Here is a 22,989-nt window from a genome sequence, read left to right as displayed (position 1 = left end):
CCGCCGAGCTGAGCGGTCGCAGGACAGCTCAGCTCCTGCACATAGGGCCGCAAATAGCCCACAAAAAGCCAATAAAACGCACTTTTAAGGGGAAATCCCGGCAACTACTTACCTGCGACCCTCAATGTAACCGGGCTGCCGAGCTGAGGTGAGGCTTGCTCCCGCAGTTCTAGTCCCTTGGAGGATGGGGCCCGCTGCACCAGGCGAGACCCATGCTGGCGGTGAGTGAAGCGGACGGCCGCCGCAGCACTATCCCGCCCGACGGAGCCCGACCCTCGTGAAGAGCCGGCGGACCCGGTCCTGCTTCCCCCCACCGGACCGGGGGGGTGATCCCGGTCCAAACCAAACCGAGCCAGACTCCTCTACCCTCGGAGACACGGATAACGGGTAACCCGCGACCAGCACACAAGATGGCGGTGGCCATGCGAGCACAGCAAGCTACCTCGAGCACAGGCCGACCAACAGCCTTCCTGTATTCCTGCATGAGGGGTAATGCCACACGGGGTCCCACACACCCAGAGATGCCCCTGACTTATGTCACCCTCCATCTACCACACCTATGCATGCCACCGTTTAGAGGCCCGCTCACTCTTCTTCTGAGCCGGGCGCTCACAGGGGAGGAATTTTCCCCCCACAGCCTGCCATACACCCAGGGAGAAGCCGGGGAAACTCCTGCTGTTTCGGCACTGATACCTTTAGCCGAACAACTGACCGACTACTGTACCGACCCAGCGGAACCCTGGGCCCACGGACCTGGTGATGGGCCCAATGGCAAAAGGCAAGAGCACCTACACAGGCCTCAGGCCGAAGACCAGCGGCCCTAGACAGCAGGGCAGCCACCAAAGGGAACGCGGCGTAGCGACGCCAGCCCACAGCGACCATCAGCGGATCCGGGGTGCACATCAGCGGACTGACACCTAAGACCTACAAGCCAGGAATCGGCATGGGCCAAATGGGACTGTTCTGTGGACTAGTAATACCTGTTCTCTCTACGTCCCCCTGCAGGAACTCTCACCAACTCACGCTTTAGTTAACCAGTTATGCCACCCCTCACTGATTCTGGAGGGGCTACCATAAAGAAGCCTGCTACCACTCTTGTCTCCCTGCTTACCGCATGGTATAATGTTATCTGGGCTGCAGAGATGCTTTTGCCAGCTAGCTTAACGTGATCTCCCATATAAGCGTGTCTTTAAACTGCATGTAACCTATGGTGTAGTTTTACCGTGTTTTCCAGTAGCCAACACTGCAGAATCTTATGAGCCCTACTATACCTTTTACTGTAATACCCATAGTGTGACATCAGTACTTACAATAGCAAACGTAGTAAAGCAGGTACACCCATCTAAAGCGAGGACACTCAACGTAAATGTTAAATTAATGCTCTTAACTGATTGATATTCATTTGTATTAACAAAAAAAAAAAAAAAAAAAAAAAGTGCTCTGTTCATCTATTACCCTATGTAACAAATGTTTTGAAACCTACGTATGGAATGCCGTTGGGGTACCATACGTAAGCAGGTAATTTCTATAAGCACTGCAAAAATAAAGATTTACCAAAAAAATTATAAACATTGTAATAATGATAGCATATCCCATTTATAAAATGGGATGCGTTGGCCAGGAATCAAACCCGAGTCAACTGCTTGGAAGGGAGCTATGCTCACCACTATACCACGGGATCACTGAGACACTGGGAGACACGGGATCACTGAGACACGGGATCACTGAGACACGGGATCACTGAGACACTGGGAGACACGGGATCACTGAGACATTCTGAGACACGGGATCACTGAGACACTGGGAGAAACGGGATCACTGAGACATTGGGAGACACGGGATCACTGAGACACTGGGAGACATGGGATCACTGAGACACTTGGAGACACGGGATCACAGACACTTGGAGACACGGGATCACGGGAGACATGTGATTCTCTCCTCCAGCGCTGCTTCACTCCCACCTTATTTGATTGATATTTCTGACCTAATGTGGTTTACACCCCACCTCCTATAGAATGTAAACTCGTTTGAGCAGGGTCCTCTTCAACCTATTGTTGACGCTGTAATAAGGTGTGTGTTACAGAGACTATAGTGTACTCACAGAGCTGGGACCCTGGTTCAATTATCACGGTATACACTGGGTATACACTGGGTTTAATTACATGATTTTGCGAATATAAGACGAAAGGTCATGATTTTATGAAAGACACGGAGGCGAGTATTGCTTAACCCTTTCTTTACTGTCCACCAAAAGCAGCAAAGAATACAACAGTAAAAAAAAAAATGGTAACCATAGTGATAGGCCACTCCCAGTATAATAGTCAGCACCTCCCCACATATTTCCTCTTTCTTTGGAGATGCGACACGATAGCCACTAGGGGACACTGGGAGACATGGGATCACTGAGGCATTGAGAGACATGGGATCACTGAGACACTTGGAGACACGGGATCACTGAGACACTGGGAGACACGGGATCACTGAGACACTGAGACACTGAGACACTGGGAGACATGGGATCACTGAGACACTGAGAGACATGGGATCACTGAGACACTGGGAGACATGTGATTCTCTCCTCCAGCGCTGCTTCACTCCCACCTTATTTGATTGATATTTCTGACCTAATGTGGTTTACACCCCACCTCCTATAGAATGTAAACTCATTTGAGCAGGGTCCTCTTCAACCTATTGTTCCTGTAAGTTTTCTTGTAATTGTCCTATTTATAGTTAAATCCCCCCCTCTCATAATATTGTAAAGCGCTATGGAATCTGTTGGCGCTATATAAATGGCAATAATAATAATACAAATAATCAGTCAGTATAATATATAATGGAATATAATCACTCAGTGTAACATATAATGGATTATAATTACTCAATATAATATATAATGGGAATATAATCAGTCAGTATGATATTCGTCTGTTTGCCGCGTTCGTCTAATTTTTACATGAACGGTCTGCTCGTTCGTCTGTTTCCTATTCGTTCCATTCGTCTATTTGTTCACGCGAATTTGTCTCTTTTTTGTTGAACGTTTGGTTATTTAACTTGACAAAGTTAACAGATCACAGATTTTTTTGCCGCTAATCTCGCGAGATTGCCGATGGCCATTTTCTGACATCCTGTCTTTCTGGCTTTGTGCTCTGCCTCGTGTCTCTTCCTGTCTGCCGGTCTGACATGGGGACACTGAGACATGGGGACACTGAAACGCTTTGGGACACTGGGAGACATGGAGACAAATGGAGATAAATCCCAAACGTACCAGGAGAAGTATTGTAGGCAAAGCAGATAAATAGTAGGCATGTGCATGGGGAAAATTTTCGGTTTGGTTCGGTTCGGTTCGGCATTCCGAAATTCGGGACTTCCGCAATTCGGCACTTCGGAACTTCCGCACGTCGACATTTTGGAACTTCGGCATTTTGGAGTGTGTGTCCTGAATCCTCCTCTTCCCTTTGTTCTTACTTTTTAAAGGGCCAAACTCTCTGCACGTCATTAGTTGATCGGACGAATAGGGAACTGGAGGTGTGTCTACCTTATCTAGTATTATCTAGTTTTTGGTCAGTAGATGGCGCAATTACATCACCAAAATTTCTTGTCCTGGAAAGAGTTAACTTCATTTGATGATGATTTTGACGTCACTTTGGCTTATCTATAATGACTGTATAACTCAATTTTGCTGTCAATTTGAAAGAATTTCCCTAGACATAGCGTCAGCAATTCCTATCGTATTTCTAAAATTGACACTTCCTAACCTTAATTTCACCCTATTTTTTACAATGGGACCTTGTAAGATTTAGAAAGTAAAAGTCGAGACAGACCGTTACAGGGGGATTTGCTACACTCCCCGGGAAGTGTAAACTATGCAGCGTTTAAACATTTTAATGATAATGATATGGAAATTGACAGTTATTTACAAGACTTTGAACGTCAATGTGCGCTGGAGGGATTAGACTCCACAAAATAGGCTGCAGTACTTAGCAGCAAGCTATCAGGAAGAGCAGCAGAGGTGTGGAGAGCAGTACCTGATGGGGACACACACAATTATGACAAGGTAAAAGACATTTTGTTGGCCAGGTACGGTTCCAGCAACACCTGCACCACCTAGAGCCTCCAGAAGTAACCCTCCACAAGGCCCAGCCGCAACACCTCGACCTCCTGCAGTGTGTCATTACTGTAAGCAACCAGGACATTACAAAAAACAGTGTCCTAGTTTGAACCGAGGAAGCTGGGAAAGGCAACCACCACAACAACCCAGGGAAGCCGCTGTTACAATTGCCTCCGGTCTAGCAGGAGGTTGGATCGCTTAGATGTCCTGGTTCCCGAAGTCGGAGAGTCGAACGGTGCTTCAATCGGTAGAAATCTGTAAATGTAGAATATCCCACTAGCTATAAAAAAATCTAGGATTCCGGGTTCCCTACAACACGAGTCGAGGCTGCGAGTTGAGGGTAAAACGAACTGTATATGAACGTGGATGCCCTGTGACCGTCAATTAGTTGGTGTTTAACCGCAGACCGCAGCTCCTTTGGCGGTTAATAAGAGGCACACTCTGCTCGTAGGGTGGTCGGTTATTCGGTACCTTCAGAGGTGACTGGGGTTTAGTGGCGGCACACGCCAAGGGCTGGGTGGTCCATCGTTCGTACCTACAAATGTGTATTTGTAACGGTTCGTGGAGTGAGTTTGTACGGTCTGAATACCGAACATAGTATGGGTTTTAACGAAAGGGGGTTACTTTGTAACAGTTTAGAGGGTTCTTGTAACAGCCGCCCATTGTGTCCAACAGGAAAGTGCTACCAACATCCCTAACCGAGAAGAGCAGTGGAGTGTTTTACATGAGGTCAATCCAGTGCATGCTGGGGGCGACAACCGGGACCACGACTGTCAATGGATTACAGTAGATGGCGTGGGGCCCCGAGCTATGAGAGACTCTGGGGCCACACTAACCATAGTACAACCACACACGGTCAAGGCCCAAACTCACACCGGCCGCACAGTAGCTGTAAGGGTGGCTGGGGGTGCCAAACACAAGCTACCTACAGTCAGCGTCCTTGTCGACTGGGGTTCTGGATTTAAACAGTTGGAGTTTGGCATTATGCAGGAACTGCAGGCAGAGGTCTTATTGGAGAACGACGTAGGCTGTTTAACCTCTCAACTATCACGGGACACCATTTCAGAAGCCTACCCAGTTACCACCCGAGCCCAAGCCAGACTGGAAGCACCGCTGCATGTAGCGGCACCCCGGTGTAGTAGGGGTTTACGCCGCTGAGAAGGTGTCCATTCCCCCAAGACGAAGTCAGCTATAACAAAACACGTTCCCAGAGAATACGAATCAGCATTATAAAATATCCCCTCCAAGCACGAGACGAGACTCTGTGTTGAGGGTCAAAAGTAGGAATAATCTTTATTCTGCAGCTCGGGCTTTTATGCCGTACAACAACTCCTCCCCGTATCCGGAGGAGATAATACATTTACAGTGGGAATCCCTCCCACTGTACCGGGCAGAATATTTCACAGTTATTATAACGTTTAATATTACACACAATATGCAATGGAAATACAATGTGCTACGTGTATTAGAGAACGGAGATCTAGGGGAACAATATACGTGAAAATCCCCTAGATCGGTTGGGCCGTTCGCTAGATACACGTTTGCACCATTTACTCTGGAACCACATAACATAAACGAAAACTCTCTCGTGGATCTGGTGTCTCTAGTTCGGTACACTGGATCTGTCGAACAGCATGGGCGTACGTTACCGGTAAGGTTGAAATTCGTCGTGTGGAAAGTTTGTGAGTGTTCGGTCATTAGTTTGTGCGGTCAAAATGGCCGCGACCCCATTGTTCTCTCCACGTGGCTGCGTATACCGTACAGATCCAGAAGTACCCGAAATCCACAATAATCCAGGTAACAAGGCAATTCTCCGAGATGGTATCTGTTACTCCAAAAAGGGGTCTGTCACACGGCTCCCTCCTAGTGGTACACTCCGGCAGACCTGGCTTGATCCTTTCGGATTAACTTAGGGATGACCGGAATTCACTTGTCCGGAGAATTGTCAAGCTGCCGAGACAGCCAATCGGCGTTGCCATTTAGTTTACCGGGTCGGTAACTGATGGTGAAATTGTACGTTTGCAGGGCCAAGCTCCATCTTAGCAATCGGCCATTGTCTCCTGCGACCCGGTTAAGCCATACCAATGGATTGTGATCGGTTACCAGAGAGAACTCTTGTCCATAGAGATACGGGGTTAGTTTTTTCAATGCCCATACCAGGGCCAGGCACTCCTTCTCTACGGCCGCATAACTCACTTCCCGTGGTAACAACTTTCTGCTGAGGTATGCGACCGGATGCTCTCTTCCATCTTCCCCGACTTGGCTCAGCACAGCCCCCAGTCCATACATGGAAGCGTCTGTATGGACAAGGAAACGTTTGTTAGGTACTGGGGCAGCCAAGACAGGGGCATTAACAAGTGCATGTTTGAGGGATTGAAATGCGGCTTCGCAAGCGGGAGACCACAGGACCTGCCTAGGTAAATTCTTCTTGGTCAGGTCAGTCAGGGGCTTGGCTGTCGTACTATAATCAGGGACAAAACGTCTATAATATCCTGCCGTTCCTAGGAAGGCCAATACCTGGGTCTTAGTATTGGGTGTGGGCCAGTTAGCCACTGCTTCAACCTTGGCAGGCTCCGGCCTCTGGTTCCCACACCCTACTCGGTGACCCAAGTATTGTACCTCGGCCATTCCTAAATGGCACTTCTCCGGTTTTAGTGTCAGGCCCGCGGCCCGAATTTTATCTAGGACTACCCCTACGTGCACTAGATGTTCTTCCCAAGACTCACTGTAGATCGCAATGTCATCCAGGTATGCACACGCAAATTCCTGGAATCCATCGAGGAGCCTATCCACCATACGTTGGAACGTAGCCGGGGCATTTTTCATCCCGAATGGCATGACCTTGAATTGGTATAAGCCAAACGGGGTGACAAATGCCGACTTGGGGACGGCCTCCTCGGCCAGGGGGATCTGCCAATAACCTTTGCAGAGGTCTATGGTAGAGAGATAGTTTCCCCTGGCTATGCGATCTAATAGTTCGTCTACCCGGGGCATCGGGTAAGCGTCAGTGGTAGTCTTTTCATTAAGTCGCCTGTAGTCTACGCAGAATCTGGTGGTTCTGTCCTTCTTGGGTACCAGGACTACAGGGGAGGCCCAGGGACTGTCTGATGGCTCAATGACACCCAGCTGGGTCATTTCTCGTATTTCCTTCAGCATCCCTTCCCAGACGGCTTCAGGAATACGGTAAGGGGGCTGTCGGAGGGGGGCCTGCCCTGGGGTTTCTACCTTATGTATGGCCAGAGTGGTGTATCCTGGTTCCTGGGAGAAGTTATCCTGTTTTTCCCATAGGAGCTGCCTAGCTTGTTCTAGTTCAGTGGGGTTCAGTCGGTCTCCCAACTTCACTAGACTAATAGGGTCGGTGTGTGTTTCTTTCTCTAGTAGATCGGGTAAGGGTAAACTTTCGGGGTCATCTGTAGCTGGGGCACAAACAGCGTGAATATCTTCCTGCCTTTCCTGGTATTCCTTTAGCATGTTCACATGAAAGGATCGTCGGATCCTTTCATCCGCACAGCTGGCAATAAGGTAGGTGGTGTCGCAGAGTTGAGCTAGAACCTTGTATGGACCCTGCCACGCAGCCTGCAGTTTGTTGTCCTTTACCGGTTTTAGCACCAATACCTTCTGCCCTACTTGGAACAGTCGTTGCCGGGCACCCCTATCGTACCATCGCTTCTGTCGCCCCTGGGCCGCCTGGAGGTTCTCCCTTACCAATAGAGAGAGTTGCTCCATGCGGTCCCGGAGTTCCAGGACATATGGCACAATCGGTGTCCCTTCCTGTCCGGTTTCCCCCTCCCAGTGGTCCCGAATGAGATCAAGGGGGCCTCGCACCCTTCTCCCATACAACAACTCAAAGGGGGAAAAACCCGTAGATTCTTGGGGTACCTCCCTATAAGCAAATAACAGGTGGGGTAAGAATCTCTCCCAGTCTCTGCAACCGTCCGTAAAGGTTCTCAACATTTGTTTGAGAGTCCCACTAAAGCGCTCACAGAGACCGTTGGTCTGGGGGTGGTACGGGGAGCTGAGCAGGGGTTTAATGTGGCATACTTTCCATAACTGTTGTGTGAGTAAGGCAGTAAACTGGGTTCCCTGATCGGATAGGATCTCCTTAGGGAACCCCACTCTGGTGAATATTTTAACTAACGCATCGGCTACCGTCTCAGCTTCAATATTCGACAGAGCTACTGCCTCCGGGTACCTGGTCCCATAGTCCACCACGGTAAGAATGTATTTCTTACCGGACGGACTAGGTCGAGCTAGGGGGCCTACAATGTCGACGGCGACCCTATAGAAGGGTTCCCCTATGATCGGCATCGACATTAATTTAGCCTTAGGGTGATCCCCCCTCTTACCCACCCGTTGGCAGGTGTCACAGGTTCTGCAGTACTGCCGCACGTCCCGGTTAAACCCGGGCCAGAAGAAGTTCTGGGTAATCCTATGGGCGGTGCGACGTACTCCTAAATGGCCAGCTAGGGGTACATCATGGGCAATCCTCATGATTTCTCGCCTATACTTTTTGGGTAGCACTAGTTGCCTCTGAGGGACGGGGTTTCTACCTGCTGCGGGTTCCTGAGGGATCCTGTATAGTCTATCCCCCACCCACTCGTAGCTTTCCCCATCTGTTCCCGGTTCCCCTTTATCCGCCTTATCCCTATACTTTCGTAGGGTGACGTCTTCCCGGGTCTCCCTCCCAAAAGTCTCAGGGGTATCCCAGTCTAAGGAGGTCTGCCCTAACGTCACAGTCAGAGGGTTAGTTCTTACCTGGGTCTCCGCGACCGGCTGACTCCAATGGCACGGGTCTGAGCACGGGTGGTGACAGGACAAGCTCCAGCAGGGCCTTGAGGGGCAAAAGCGGATAACAGAGGGGCCAAATCATTTCCCAAGAGAACTTCAGCTGGTAACCCCTTCATCAGGCCCACATTTACTTGGCCGGCCCCTACCCCCCAATCCAAATGCACTCGGGCCATGGGGAGACGATGTACAGCGCCCCCGGCCACTCTAACGGCCACAGTTTGTCCAGTATGTTCTTTTTCTGGGATCAGGTCGTGTTGGATCAATGTTAGTGTGGCCCCAGTGTCTCTTAATCCACTGACAACTTGCCCATTTACTCGGACTGTTTGCCGATGATGTTGGCGGTTGTCTACGGCAGCTGCATATAGGGGGTTTGCTTCGTGTAAAATTTCCCATTGCTCTTCCCCCATGGGCCGGGCTTCAATGCAATGGGCCCCTGAAGTAAAGGGCCGGGTGTTCCCCTCGGCGGGCTTTCTCCAAGAAGTTTGTCGAGCTGGATCTAGTGGGCATTTGTCTCTCAGGTGGCCCACCTGCTGGCACCTATGGCACCGCCGGCGGTCCGTGGTACTGGGCTGGGTGAAGCGGGAGGAACTGTTGTAGGTGGGTTGGTTAGCGGGGGTGGTTGGAGTATGGTCGACGGGGCGGCTTTCTACTCGGGGAGCTGTCTTTTGGACCGAGGGATCAGGTTTGCGGGCGTCCGCATACTCGTCGGCCAAACGAGCGGCTTCGGGTAGGGTAAGAGGTCTCCTATCCCGAATCCACTCTCGGATCTCTTTGTCCACCTTTTCAAAAAAATGCTCCAACAAAAACAGTTGCAATACCTCCTCCGCAGTGGTAGCTTGGCACCCATCCATCCAGTGGGCAGCCGTGCGCTGTAATCGGCAGGCCCACTCGGTGTAGGAGTCACCGGTTTGCTTTCTAGATTCCCGAAAACGTCTCCGATATGCTTCAGGAGTTACAGCATACCGGGACAATAGGGCTTCTTTGACCAAGCGATAACTTCCCACTTCATGGTCAGGAATCGCCCGGAAAGCATCACTGGCTCGCCCTGATAATTTGCCCGACAAAATCTTAACCCACTCCTCGGGAGGTACTTTATGTAGGGCACATTGACGCTCAAAATCAGCTAAGTACTGGTCAATCTCCCCCTCAGTTTCCACAAAACTTTTAAAAGCGGCAAAATGTACTTTCCTCTTTTCCTCTGGAGTTTGGAAAGTCCCAGCAATTGGACTGGCGCTGGCTGGAGTCTGGCGCCGGTTGGCATCGACTGCTGCGATTACTTGTGAGACGATACGAGGTGAGGGATTCGGTCCGTAGTGAGCCAGTCTTACCCTCACCTCGTGGTCGAATTGTTCGTCTTCCGGGGTCCGGACCAATGCGATCTCCGGTTCTGGGTTTAGTTCGACACCCAGTTCGCCATTTTGTTCGGCTAAGTCCAATGCGACCAATTCTGCCAAAATGTCTCTTTTCTTTTTGTTGCTAGCCGAACGACCACGGCTCTCCAACAAGTCTTTCAGGGTAGATCGTTTCAGCCTGCCATAGTAGGCTTCCATCCTGACTGCTCTCGGTAGCTGCCCTTCTGGGGTGAAAGAATTATCCCACCGCTGCCACCAATTGTAGCGGCACCCCGGTGTAGTAGGGGTTTACGCCGCTGAGAAGGTGTCCTTTCCCCCAAGACGAAGTCAGCTATAACAAAACACGTTCCCAGAGAATACGAATCAGCATTATAAAATATCCCCTCCAAGCACGAGACGAGACTCTGTGTTGAGGGTCAAAAGTAGGAATAATCTTTATTCTGCAGCTCGGGCTTTTATGCCGTACAACAACTCCTCCCCGTAGCCGGAGGAGATAATACATTTACAGTGGGAATCCCTCCCACTGTACCGGGCAGAATATTTCACAGTTATTATAACGTTTAATATTACACACAATATGCAATGGAAATACAATGTGCTACGTGTATTAGAGAACGGAGATCTAGGGGAACAATATACGTGAAAATCCCCTAGATCGGTTGGGCCGTTCGCTAGATACACGTTTGCACCATTTACTCTGGAACCACATAACATAAACGAAAACTCTCTCGTGGATCTGGTGTCTCTAGTTCGGTACTCTGATTCTGTCGAACAGCATGGGTGTACGATACCGGTAAGGTTGAAATTCGTCGTGTGGAAAGTTTGTGAGTGTTCGGTCATTAGTTCGTGTGGTCACAATGGCCGCGACCCCATTGTTCTCTCCACGTGGCTGCGTATACCGTACAGATCCAGAAGTACCCGAAATCCACAATAATCCAGGTAACAAGGCAATTCTCCGAGATGGTATCTGTTACTCCAAAAAGGGGTCTGTCACACTGCACTTTGAGGAAAACCAGGTAGGAGTTGAAATACCTCCTTTGCCCGACCCCCCTTCCATTTTCTGGGATACTCCACAGGGTTTTGAACAGGAACAGAGAACCGACCCCACCCTAGAAGGGTATAGAAAGGCAGTAGAGGTTCCCCGGGGGGACAGCACTCACGAAAGGTTTGAGTGGTATAAGGGATTATTGTATCGAGTGACATGAGGGCTGGGAGACGGGGCCACTCAAGTCACTAAAAGACAGCAAGTACCCCATAAGTTTCGTGCTGAGTTATTATAACTCAGTCATGACATTCCCCTAGCAGGACATCTAGGGTTTAAGAAGACGAGGGACCGGTTGACCCAAACGTTCTTCTGGCCTAGGATCACGCAAGATCTTAAATATTATTGTAGAACGTGTGACATATGTCAAAAGATAGGGAAAAGAGGTGACCACCAAAAAGTCAAACTCCACCCTTTACCCATTATAGAAGAGCCGTTTCACCGAGTAGCGGTAGACTTAATAGGACCTCTCAGCCGACCCAGTCAGTCCGGCAAAAAGTTCATCCTAACTGTAGTGGATAGTAAAAACAGAGGGGAAGAGTAGTTACAGGCTGCGCTATTGTGCAGAAAACAGTACCATAAAATAGAAACCAATTGGTTAAAGTGTATAATCAGCAAGTGATAAAACCTGGGTATAATAGTCTCTATTGCAGTTATGTAAAAATAATAAATAAAACAGTCTATCCAGATGTTCAGTAAAAATCAAATGATAAAAAAATGTTGAATAAAATTAATAAAAACCGTCTCACTGATATATGGATAGGGTATGTGTACAATCCTCAGGAGTTGATCTGTCCGGGTTGTAGATAATCCGTATATGTGAAGATAAAAGAAAACACAAAAAACTGCCAATGGTGAAATATTGTAGCTCCAAGGGTAAAAATAAGTAAAAAGGAGGATTGTACACTCACATTTGATGGAGCTAGGGCCAGCTCTATACATTATTCCTAGCACTAATCCCATTCTATACATTATTCCTAGCACTAATCCCATTCTATACATTATTCCCAGCTCTAATGCCATTCTATACATTATTCCTAGCACTAATCCCATTCTATACATTATTCCCAGCACTAATACCATTCTATACATTATTCCTAGCACTAATCCCATTCTATACATTATTCCCAGCACTATTCCCATTCTATACATTATTCCCAGCACTAATCCCATTCTATACATTATTCCCAGCACTAATCCCATTCTATACATTATTCCCAGCTCTAATCCCATTCTATACATTATCACCAGCACTAATCCCATTCTATACATTATTCCTAGCACTAATCCCATTCTATACATTATTCCCAGCACTAATCCCATTCTATACATTATTCCTAGCACTAATCCCATTCTAGACATTATTCCCAGCACTAATCCCATTCTATACATTATTCCTAGCACTAATCCCATTCTATACATTATTCCCAGCACTAATCCCATTCTATACATTATTCCCAGCTCTAATCCCATTCTATACATTATTGCCAGCACTGATCCCATTCTATACATTATTCCCAGCTCTAATCCCATTCTATACATTATTCCTAGCACTAATCCCATTCTATACATTATTCCCAGCTCTAATCCCATTCTATACATTATTCCCAGCTCTAATCCCATTCTATACATTATTCCCAGCTCTAATCCCATTCTATACATTATCCCCAGCACTAATCCCATTCTATACATTATCCCCAGCACTAATCCCATTCTATACATTATCCCCAGCACTAATCCCATTCTATACATTATTCCGAGCTCTAATCCCATTCTATACATTATTCCTAGCACTAATCCCATTCTATACATTATTCCCAGCTCTAATCCCATTCTATACATTATTCCCAGCTCTAATCCCATTCTATACATTATTCCCAGCACTAATCCAATTCTATACATTATTCCTAGATCTAATCCCATTCTATACATTATTCCCAGCACTAATCCCATTCTATACATTATCCCCAGCACTAATCCCATTCTATATATTATTCCCAGCACTGATCCCATTCTATACATTATTCCCAGCTCTAATCCCATTCTATACATTATTCCCAGCACTGATCCCATTCTATACATTATTCCCAGCTCTAATCCCATTCTATACATTATTCCCAGCTCTAATCCCATTCTATACATTATTCCCAGCACTGATCCCATTCCATACATTATTCCTAGCACTGATCCCATTCTATACATTATTCCCAGCACTGATCCCATTCTATACATTATTCCCAGCACTGATCCCATTCTATACATTATTCCCAGCTCTAATCCCATTCTATACATTATTCCCAGCTCTAATCCCATTCTATACATTATTCCCAGCTCTAATCCCATTCTATACATTATTCCCAGCTCTAATCCCATTCTATACATTATTCCCAGCTCTAATCCCATTCTATACATTATTCCCAGCAATAATCCCATTCTATACATTATTCCCAGCACTGAACCCATTCTATACATTATTCCCAGCTCTAATCTCATTCTATACATTATTCCCAGTACTGATCTCATTCTATACATTATCCCCAGCTCTAATCCCATTCTATACATTATTCCCAGCACTAATCCCATTCTATACATTATTCCCAGCTCTAATCCCATTCTATACATTATTCCCAGCACTAATCCCATTCTATACATTATTCCCAGCACTGATCCCATTCTATACATTATTCCTAGCACTAATCCCATTCTATACATTATTCCTAGATCTAATCCCATTCTATACATTATTGCCAGCACTGATCCCATTCTATACATTATTCCCAGCACTGATCCCATTCTATACATTATTCCCAGCACTGATCCCATTCTATACATTATTCCTAGCACTAATCCCATTCTATACATTATTCCTAGATCTAATCCCATTCTATACATTATTGCCAGCACTGATCCCATTCTATACATTATTCCCAGCTCTAATCCCATTCTATACATTATTCCTAGCACTAATCCCATTCTATACATTATTCCCAGCTCTAATCCCATTCTATACATTATTCCCAGCTCTAATCCCATTCTATACATTATTCCCAGCTCTAATCCCATTCTATACATTATTCCCAGCTCTAATCCCATTCTATACATTATCCCCAGCACTAATCCCATTCTATACATTATCCCCAGCACTAATCCCATTCTATACATTATCCCCAGCACTAATCCCATTCTATACATTATTCCCAGCTCTAATCCCATTCTATACATTATTCCTAGCACTAATCCCATTCTATACATTATTCCCAGCTCTAATCCCATTCTATACATTATTCCCAGCTCTAATCCCATTCTATACATTATTCCCAGCTCTAATCCCATTCTATACATTATTCCCAGCACTAATCCCATTCTATACATTATTCCCAACACTAATCCCATTCTATACATTATTCCCAGCACTGATCCAATTCTATACATTATTCCTAGATCTAATCCCATTCTATACATTATTCCCAGCACTAATCCCATTCTATAAATTATTCCCAGCACTAATCCCATTCTATACATTATTCCCAGCTCTAATCCCATTCTATACATTATTCCCAACACTAATCCCATTCTATACATTATTCCTAGCACTAATCCCATTCTATACATTATTCCTAGATCTAATCCCATTCTATACATTATTCCCAGCACTAATCCCATTCTATACATTATCCCCAGCACTAATCCCATTCTATATATTATTCCCAGCACTGATCCCATTCTATACATTATCCCCAGCTCTAATCCCATTCTATACATTATTCCCAGCACCAATCCCACTCTATACATTATCCCCAGCTCTAATCCCATTCTATACATTATTCCCAGCACCAATCCCACTCTATACATTATTCCCAGCACTAATCCCACTCTATACATTATTCCCAGCACTAATCCCATTCTATACATTATTCCCAGCACTAATCCCACTCTATACATTATTCCCAGCTCTAATCCCATTCTATACATTATTCCCAGCACTAATCCCATTCTATACATTATTCCCAGCACTGATCCCATTCTATACATTATTCCCAGCTCTAATCCCATTCTATACATTATTCCCAGCACTAATCCCATGCTATACATTATTCCCAGCACTAATCCCATTCTATACATTATTCCCAGCACTAATCCCATTCTATACATTATTCCCAGCACTAATCCCATTCTATACATTATTCCCAGCTCTAATCCCATTCTATACACTATCCGCAGCTCTAATCCCATTCTATACATTATTCCCAGCTCTATCCCATTCTATACATTATTCCTGGCTCTTTCATTCAGTTTATTATTCATGATATCAAACTCCTATTTAACATTTTATGTAGAACTTTCCTTATGCTACGGTTTACAGACTGATTTACTGAGAATGAAACGTTTTACTAATTTATAAATCTGGTGTGAAAAAATATTACTGGAAGATGATTATAAACAGATTTTGTGTGCAATTGCAATAAAAGTGTCACTTCCCATACCGGGAGTCGAACCCGGGCCGCCTGGGTGAAAACCAGGAATCCTAACCGCTAGACCATATGGGAGGCTGTGAGATTTGTCCTTATTGTTACTGTAACTGATATCACTGTGAGCTGTGCATTCTGAGAGACAGAGACTGTAAAATATAAGAAATCTGTTTAATTAGAACATTAAAGTACTATAAATACTTATTTGGAAAATAATTTAAACTCTGACAAAAAAAATACCATGCGTTGGCCGGGAATCGAACCCGGGTCAACTGCTTGGAAGGCAGCTATGCTCACCACTATACCACCAACGCTGTGATAGGATCATTGTTACAGAGACTATAGTGTACTCACAGAGCTGGGACCCAGGTTCACACCTGACAGTATACACTGGGTTTAATTACTATTAACCATTCTATATTCTCAGTCATTATTACACAAATATATCTTATACTGAGTGATTATAATCCATTATATATTATACTGAGTGATTATAATCCATTATATATTATACTGAGTGATAATAACATTATATATTATACTGACTGAATATCATCCCATTATATATTATACTGAGTGATTATAATCCATTATATATTATACTGAGTGATTATAACAACATTATATATTATACTGACTGAATATCATCCCATTATATATTATACTGACTGAATATCATCCCATTATATATTATACTGAGTGATTATAATCCATTATATATTATACTGAGTGATTATAACAACATTATATATTATACTGAGTGATTATAATAACATTATATATTATACTGAGTGATTATAATAACATTATATATTATACTGAGTGATTATAATCCATTATATATTATACTGAGTGATTATAATCCATTATATATTATACTGAGTGATTATAATAACATTATATATTATACTGACTGAATATCATCCCATTATATATTATACTGACTGATTATAATCCACTATATCTTATACTGAGTGATTATAATCCATTATATATTATACTGAGTGATTAAAATGAAAATAAACCAGTGACACTTTCTATTATCCTATTATATATATATGTTTTATCAGTGTTTATAATTCTGTATATAAATGATATAAAATGTAATAAAACCAGTTACACTTTCTATGCTGTAAATAAAAACATGTCCTTCGAGCCGGAATTGAACCAGCGACCTAAGGATGTCTGAGTTTCTCTCTACAGTCCTCCGCTCTACCAGCTGAGCTATCGAAGGATTTATCCAAGCTGCTCATAGAATAATGTTTCCAAAGACCGTCATATTGTAATGTTGATGACATTCCTTATACTTTAATGATCTATGAGTTTTGGAAATTTTAATTATTTGTATTAAACACATATTAAAACTCAAACACAATGAATAAATACAATAAGTATTGTAATAGTAGAAAATAACATATATAAAATCTTATATTATTATATAAAAGTATTCTTATTATTATGAGTGAATATAATCCATTATATATCATACTGAGTAATTATACTCCCATTCTACATTACCGCCCGATCCTCTTCCCCGACGGTTCCCAGCCAGTGTGGCGTTCTAAGGGACTCCGGCCACTGCGATCCCAAGTTTTATAATGGTATTCCTATGGCTCGTGAACAAATATGGCACCAATGTGCGCGTGACGTCAAGTCATCGACACACGCACGTTTTGGGTTCAAAAGTCACGTTAAACTTACAAGAATGGTAATTACACTAGTTTTTAGCTGGTGTCTGGCGCTCTTTTGTGTATTTTTAGTATTTTCCTAGTTTTGCACTTTGTTTCTGGTCTTTTCCATAAGGTCTCTTTGGGAGGGGGCCTGTGAGATGCGCCCACCTGTAACTTTCCCACCACTAGTTTTGTATTTAAAAAAATAAGAAGAAATTATTGTTTCTGCCCGGTTTCGAACCGGGGACTTTTCGCGTGTGAGGCGAACATGATAACCACTACACTACAAAAACCACCTGTGCAGCATTTTCAATAAATAACATGTGATAATAATGTGCTGTCCCTCTATTTTCCTTTATTATTGCTATAGGGCCAATTCCTTATTTCATATTCCCTCTTAGGTTTTTTTGTTTATAAATTCTTTATTTTGCATTTTTAATTTTTAAGTTTTAGTAAGGTGGGGGTACAGAAAAAAGAACTTGGGTGCAAGTTTATTCATACAGAGTTTCGTCGGTTGCAATAACAATAGCTGTAGCAGTTTAGGGTATCAGTTCCCTCTTAGGTTTTAATACCAATTTCTGGCCCTTTGGAGAAATATAAGCCTCATACCTTCATATCTCTGTTTGGCTTTCACTATAACTGTTTATTTCTCCCACTTAAGTGCTTGTGTCTCATGACTGACCTATTAGATAAATTGGGTGATCCCAATTTAGGACAGGATGAGATTACCAACGTCTTTTCAATTAATCCACTTACTAACAATGACACCACAAGTAATGACATTAATTCTTCCTTTTTTGCCATCCAAAAATTATACCAGGAACAAATCAGAAGTTTCTTGGAATTGACGGGTCTAAAACAATACTCACAACAAAAATTAGTACCCAGAGGTCTACGTCCTGACATTCTCTTGCCTGACAAAATCCAAACCGAAGCACAGCTCAATGAATGGAATACGATTTTATTGGACTGTTCATTCCGGTTGATGGACTTTCTGATCAAGTTGGAAAACACAATTTTTGACGAAACAAACGTAAAACTGCAAAATGAAATTACAACAATAAAAAACTTTAAGTCTGACAATCTTTACATACCGATGGAAAACAAGTTACAGACCAATATTACCAGCTTCAGACAACATTTAAAAATCAAAAAACATCAGAAATTCCAACGGGATTTCAAAGATTTTAATAACAGTGAGATTTTCAGACAAAAAAGAAAGAATAATAGAAGACCTAGTAATTACAGAGGGTCTTCCTCTGGTGAGACTGATTGGTTGGACCAAGACCAACCCTCTAGAACTAGACGCAAATCGTCATCTAGAAGTACTGACCGCAAAAGGGATTTCAGTGCCCAATCGTATCAAAATAAAAGCATTCTTAGGAACACTGATAAATCTGTATCCTTTCTGGACATTCCTATTTCCTTAGAAACTAATAACCCTTCGACTCAGTCCACTGCACCATCTGCCACTTTTTTAGAGCAGGAGCCCCCCCCGACAACAACGGGGGAGACTCAGGGACAGGGACCGTTGGGCTTACAAAACCCAGGGCCGAACACAGAGGACATAACAACTAATAGAATCATGAATTTGTCAAACTTTCCATTACAAAGACGTCATATCATCCTCCTTAGCAAAGGACTTTCCTTTGTGCCCACTCCTACTTGCAATAATTTCAACTGGTCCAAAGACATACATTTATTCGGTAGGAAACTCGCCTTAAATATTTTGCATGCAAAACAAGACCAACAACTGGCAAATGAGCTAGGTTTGTCTCTGAAGGACTATGAGCTCTCTAAAATATTGACCAGTCTTCAAGATGAACAAGATCCTCTCAGACCTCTCACTAACTTCAAACCACCTAGGTGCTTCACACCTAATTTTAAGGACACACCTCATGTAGATCTTTTTGTAGAGATGTCCCTTAACCAATTTGAGACGACGACTAATTATGCTCCAATTCCTAACAATTTGAGCTCGCAAGAACGTCTAGCACTAAAAGAACTAAAATCACTTGAGAACATAATTATCAAACCAGCAGACAAGGGTGGTAACATCGTCCTATTAAATAGGCACGATTACATTGGCATGTGCCTGGTCCATCTTAATGACAATCTATGTTATAGGACTCTCCCCTCGGATCCAACTACAAAATTCTTGAGTGAACTAGACATCCTGCTAACTGAAGCTAAGACACAGCAGGTTATCACTCCAGAGGAATTCAAATTCCTATTACCACACAAGAACCCGACAATTGCCACATTTTATTGTCTGCCCAAAGTACACAAAGGTACCCGCCCGTCACCAGGGAGACCCATAGTATCGGGGAACAACTGTTTAACTGAACGTCTTAGCTAATATATGGAGAAAATCTTACATCCAATTGTATTAACGTTACCCTCATATCTCCAGGACACTAAAACCACCTTGCGACTGTTACAAGATATGATAGTTCCTCCATACACCATGTTGGCCAGTCTGGATGTTGTTGCCCTGCATACAAACATACCCCATCAGATGGGTCTTAGAGCTTATAAATATTTCTTGGAAAACACTTCCTACAACGACTTTAAAATTCTTCATTAACGCCTTGCACTTCATACTGACCCACAATTATTTCACCTTTAATGGACAGTATTATCTGCAAATCTCAGGGACAGCGATGGGGACAACTTGCGCACCCACATATGCCAACCTATTTTTAGGATGGTGGGAGCAGCATGTCGTCACATCGACCAAATTTGACCGATCCCGCAGCTACATTTTGAGTTGGCATAGGTACAATTTAAAGCTCACGCATGTGATCGATGATCACGAACTGGTGTTCCTAGACCTCAAAATTATTCTCACAGAAGATGGCACCATTCAAACTGAATTGTTCCGTAAAACCACCTCGACCAACAGTCTTCTTCACTGGGACAGCCATCACCCCTTCAAACTAAAATCATCTATCCCATTTAGTCAATACCTACGGGCGAGAAGAAACTGTTCTGAAGACTCTACATACGATAGAGAATGCAAACTTCTTAGGTCTAGATTTAAAGAGCTAGGATACCCCAATCGCATTCTCAAGCAGGCGTTCAAGCCTTATCTCAACTAAACCAAAAGCGGATTCAAAGTCACCTAGGTGTATTGCCACCTTTGACCAAGGCTGGAATACAATGTCAAAAATACTCCACAATAATTGGCCCATTTTACTCCATAATCCTTTTCTTAAAGACATCCTTCCTGACCATCCTCCCCTCACAGCACGCAGACCTACCAACCTACAGGACCTTCTTGTTCATAGCCACTTGTCATCACCATCTCAACCCATTAATTGGCTATCCAGCACAAAAGGGACGTATAGGTGCGGCCACTGTAAGGCATGCCAGTACATCACACCCTCCAAGACCGTTCAATCAACACAGTCGAATATCACTGTGGCCACTAATGCATTGGTGAACTGCAGTACCACCCGTGTCATTTACCTAATAACATGTAGTTGTGGTACACAATATATTGGAAAGACATTCCAGCAGTTCCGCAGGAGGATTCTACAGCACATTAACTCTATCAATAACACCATCACCCCTACACCAGTGGCTAGACACATCAACAATGTACATGATGGCAAACCTGAAAATCTAAAATTCCAGGCAATAGAAAGAATATTGCCTAATCCTAGAAAAGGAAATTTCAACTTAACCTTGTTACAAAAAGAATCTAAATGGATTTACCTTTTTAAGACTTTGGCTCTATCAGGATTGAATGAAGAATTTAATTATACTGCATTCATTCACCGATGACAAGCACTATACAATATTCTAATTTCACCTTCCATTAACCAGCACTTTGTTGCATTTTCATTACATTGATATTTTTCAGTTAATATAACAACATACTAACCTACACCTTTAATGACATATCTATCTCTGACAATAGATCACCAACCATTGTGACATATTATCAATAGGCACTAGATATCTACTTATATTTTATCATTACTAAGACACTCTTTGTCAACCTAAACTCTGGCAACAACCATGAAGAACATGTGTGGGAAGTATTATGCAGCCGTGGCAATGATTACTTTTGAAATATCATTTACCTTTAAATGCTCATTGCCCCTTATCCTACCGTATGCACTAGTTTCTTCATGCTATTAATACACTCCAGTGTGCCATGTCTATATTTTTTTGAATCAGCACGACTACAAGATACCTTTGGGCTAACGCTGTCTTACCCTTTCTGACCGCGCTCGGCCACTGTAGCGGTCAATTACCGCTGATAATATCACGTGCATGGTTGGCCCAATAAGGGCTCTCGGCGGGTTATTTAAACTCACCTTGTTCGGAGAGCCGGTACCCCCTGATGAGCCTGTCTTCGGCGAAACGCGCGTCGGGGCTCGACATTTGGTCCGGTGTTTACCTACCTTGTGTTCATCTTCGTGCTATCGTACACGCTTATCCTGCAGTCATTTCTGCAACACCAAGGACCTTTGGATCTTCTTCAATAGCTCTATGATATTAGACTATTAGTTAGTTTTTTCACTCAGTTTGTCAGCACGTAAAACTGTCATTTGTATTGCGAGGTGCCCACGAAGGCACAGACTAGGATAGCTACGAGGTATTGGACAGCTTTCTGTTATCAGCAATGCTAGGTGCCCACGAAGGCACAGATTAGTCTAGCCAAGAGCTAGTATACAGCGGTGCCCACGAAGGCACTGATCGAGTTAGTCACGAGCAACTGTACAATGTGTATCGCTAACATGGTTAAGTGACCACTCAGGCACAGAACAAGATATCCACGAGCAATTGTATAGCCTGTGTCACTAACATTTGCTAGGTGCCCACGAAGGCACAGATTAAGTTAGCCACGAGTTAATGTACAGCGTGTGTCACTAACATTGCTAGGTGACTACTTTGGCACAGAGTAAGATAGCCACTAGCAAGCATACAGCAAGTATCACTAACATTGCTAGGTGCGCACAAAGTGTCACTATCATTTGCTAGCTGCCCACGAAGGCACAGATTAAGTTAGCCACGAGTTTATGTACAGCGTGTGTCACTAACATTGCTAGGTGACTACTTGAGATTAAGATAGCCACTAGCAAGCATACAGCAAGTATCACTAACATTGCTAGGTGCCCACGAAAGCACAGATTAAGACAGCAATTTTTTCAGCTTGTGTTATCAACACCGCTAAGTGCCCACCAAGGCACTGGTTAGGATAACCACAAGCAATTGTACAGCTTGTGTCTAAGGAGCCCACAAAGGCACAGACCAGCCATTATCATTACAGCTCTATCAACCAGATGCCCATTAAGGCACAGATTAGGGCTTTAACCTAGACTAGTTTCAGGCTCTAGTGTTACAGTTGGGGATTTGTTAGACAGGTACTATTCCCCCTGCTTGAGCAGTTACGTGTTGATCGACCGCTATATTCTCCCACACTCTGATTGGGACCCCGCGGCATATCTTTCTACGCAGAGTTGTCCCCAGGGAGATATGAGCTTCGAGTTAGATTTCTATGTTATGTTCACCGCCTTTTCGTTTGTATATTCTCCACTTAGTA

General features: G+C 43.9%; 3 non-coding genes across 3 annotated transcripts; all 3 read right to left on the bottom strand.

Annotated features, from left to right (window-relative positions):
* Positions 1–15,768: 15,768 nt before the first annotated feature.
* TRNAE-UUC (transfer RNA glutamic acid (anticodon UUC)) lies at positions 15,769–15,840 on the bottom strand. Its single transcript has one exon. It is a non-coding gene; the product is annotated as a tRNA-Glu (tRNA).
* A 164-nt stretch (positions 15,841–16,004) lies between these two features.
* TRNAG-UCC (transfer RNA glycine (anticodon UCC)) lies at positions 16,005–16,076 on the bottom strand. The gene has a single exon. It is a non-coding gene; the product is annotated as a tRNA-Gly (tRNA).
* Positions 16,077–16,909: 833 nt separating this feature from the next.
* On the bottom strand, positions 16,910–16,996 carry TRNAY-GUA (transfer RNA tyrosine (anticodon GUA)). The gene is given in 2 exon segments: positions 16,910–16,945; positions 16,960–16,996. It is a non-coding gene; the product is annotated as a tRNA-Tyr (tRNA).
* Positions 16,997–22,989: the final 5,993 nt, after the last annotated feature.

This window comes from Pelobates fuscus, unplaced genomic scaffold (assembly GCF_036172605.1).
Source record: "Pelobates fuscus isolate aPelFus1 unplaced genomic scaffold, aPelFus1.pri H_2, whole genome shotgun sequence".
Taxonomy (NCBI): Eukaryota; Metazoa; Chordata; class Amphibia; order Anura; family Pelobatidae; genus Pelobates; species Pelobates fuscus.
The sequence above is the reverse complement of the archived record's forward strand: the minus strand, read 5'-3'. Positions and strand labels throughout refer to the sequence as shown.